Raw genomic sequence first — 2,789 nt, 5'->3', positions numbered from 1 at the left:
TTAAGATTTGGAATGTTTCTATGAGATTTCCCCCCTCATTCTCCTGAACTCCTGGGAATATAGCCCAAGAGCTGCCAGACGTTCCTCATACGGTAACCCTCTCATTCCTGGAATCATTCACGTGAATCTTCTCTGAACCTTCTTCAATGTGAGTATAACCTTTCTAAAATAAGGAGCCCAAAACTGCACACAATACTCCAAGTGTGGTCTCACGAGTGCCTTATAGAGCCTTAAGATCACATCCCGGCTCTCATATGCTATACGTCTAGAAATGAATGCCAGCGTTGCATTTGCCTTCTTTATAACCGACTCAACCTTTAGGGTATCTAGCACAAGGACCCCCAAGTCTCTTTGCATCTCTGCATTTTGAATTCTCTCCCCATCTAAATAATAGTCTGCCCATTTATTTCTTCCACCAAAGTGTATTACCATACACTTTCCAACATTGTATTTCATTTGCCACTTCTTTGCCCATTCTCCTAAACTATCTAAGTCTCTCTGCAGGCTCTCTGTTTCCTCAACACTACCCACTCTTCCACCTGACATCGGCAAATTTAGGCACAAGTCCCTTAATACTATTAGGCCAAATCATTGACATACATCGTAAAAAGTAACGGTCCCAACACTGACCCCTGTGGAACTCCACTGGTAACCGGCAGCCAGCAGAATAGGATCTCTTTATTCCCACTCTCTGTTTTCTGCCAACCAGCCAATGCTCCACCCACGCTAGTAACTTCCCTGTAATTCCATGGGCTCTTATCTTGCTAAGCAGCTACATGTTCAGCACCTTGTCAAAGGCCTTCTGAAAATCCAAGTACACCACATCTACTAGTTGCATTGGTGGTTCAGTGGTAGAATTCTCGCCTGCCATGCGGGAGACCTGGGTTCGATTCCCAGCCAATGCATTACAGGTTTTATGTTCTTAATTAGACAGGGAATGAAGGGGAGAAGGCAGGAGATTGGGACTGAGAGGGAAATGGATCAGCCAAGATGAAATGGGCCAAATGGCCAAATTTTGCTCCTATATCTTATCAGCCATATGGACAGGAAAGGGATGGAGGGTTATGGGCTGAGTGCAGGTCGGTGGGACTAGGTGAGAGTAAGAGTTCGGCACGGACTAGAAGGGCCAAGATGGCCAGTTTCTGTGCTGTAATTGTTATATGGTTACTGCATCTCCTTTGTCTACCCTGCTTGTAACTTCCTCAAAGAATTGCAGTAGGTTTGTCAGGTAGGATCTTCCTTTCAAGGGACCATGCTGGCTTTTGGTGTTTCATCATATGCTTCACTGAATCTCAACACATAAATGCCAGAGATTCTGCAAATTCTGGAGATATTCAGCAACATACAAGCAAAATGCTGGAGGAACACAGCAAGTCAGAGAACATCTATGGTGGGGAATAAACAAATGATGGTTTCCTCATCACGGCTGATGCATATTTCATATTGAAGCCCTGCAGGATAATTCCTTTCCTCCCACAGATGCTGCTCAGTCTACTGAGTTCCTCCAGCAAATTGTTTGTTGCTCCAGATTCCAGCATCTGCAGTTTCTTGGGTCATAGTCATACAGCACTAAAGCACAGAAACAGACTTTTTGGCCTATCTAGTCTGTGCCAAACTATAGTCCTATCGAACTGCACCTGAACAATAGCCATTCATTATCCTTCCATCTATGGACGTATCTAACTTCTCTTAAGTGTTACAATCAAACCCCATCCACCACTTCCACTGGCAGCTCGTTCCACACTCTGACCAAAAAGTTACTCCTCATGCTTCCCTTAAACGTTTCACCTTTATCCTTATCCCATGACCTCTCGTTCTAATCTCACCCAAGCTCAGTGGAAAAAGCCTGCTTGCATGTGCCCTGTTTATACCCCTCATAATTTTGTACACCTCTGTCATTGACTTCACTGGTACTTCAGTGGAGCTGAAATTTTCCAGCTATTTTAATTCCATATTCCTATAATTTCTTAACAAGTAAATTTCTAGTATAACTCCAAATAAGCCAATATCATTGGGGCTTTATTAGTTTTGGACCAGCTGATTTTCTGGACTATTGGATGTCACTCCTATAAACACTCAAACATACATTTGCAACACTCACAACACGCTGGAGGAACTCAGCAGGTCGGGCAGCATCCGTGGAAAAGATCGGCCGACGTTTCGGGCCGGAACCCTTCGTCAGGACTGTAGGGGGAAGGGGCAGAGGCCCTATAAAGAAGGTGGGGGGAAGGTGGGAAGGAGAAGGCTGGTAGCTTCCAGGTGGAAAAACCAGTAAGGGGAAAGATAAAGGGGTGGGGGAGGGGAAGCAGGGAGGTGATAGGCAGGAAAGGTGAAAACACAATGGGTAGTAGAAGGAGACGGAACCATGAGGGAGGTGGTAGGTATCTGGGGGAGGGGGCAGAGTGACATAGGGATAGAGGAAGGGAGGGGGAAGGAATTACTGGGAGTTGGAGAATTCTATGTTCATACCAAGGGGCTGGAGACTACCTAGATGGTATATGAGGTGTTGCTCCTCCAACCTGAGTTTAGCCTCATCATGGCAGTAGAGGAGGCCATGTATGGACATATCGGAATGGGAAGCAGAGTTGAAGTGGGTGGCTACTGGGAGATTCTGTCTGTTTTGGCGGACTGAGCGGAGGTGCTCGACGAAGCGGTCCCCCAATCTGCGTCGGGTTTCACCGATGTAGAGGAGGCTGCACCAGGAGCACCGGATGCAATAGATGACCCCAACAGACCCACAAGTGAAGTGTTGCCTCACTTGGAAGGACTGTTTGGGGCCCTGAATGGTG

At 46.4% G+C, this 2,789-nt stretch overlaps 1 non-coding gene across 1 annotated transcript; it reads left to right on the top strand.

The window, feature by feature from the left end:
• Positions 1-834: 834 nt before the first annotated feature.
• On the top strand, positions 835-905 carry trnag-gcc (transfer RNA glycine (anticodon GCC)). Its single transcript has one exon. It is a non-coding gene; the product is annotated as a tRNA-Gly (tRNA).
• The last annotated feature ends 1,884 nt before the right edge of the window (positions 906-2,789 follow it).

This window comes from Mobula birostris, chromosome 7, assembly GCF_030028105.1.
Source record: "Mobula birostris isolate sMobBir1 chromosome 7, sMobBir1.hap1, whole genome shotgun sequence".
NCBI lineage: Eukaryota > Metazoa > Chordata > Chondrichthyes > Myliobatiformes > Myliobatidae > Mobula > Mobula birostris.
This window is presented reverse-complemented; position numbering and strand designations above follow the sequence as displayed.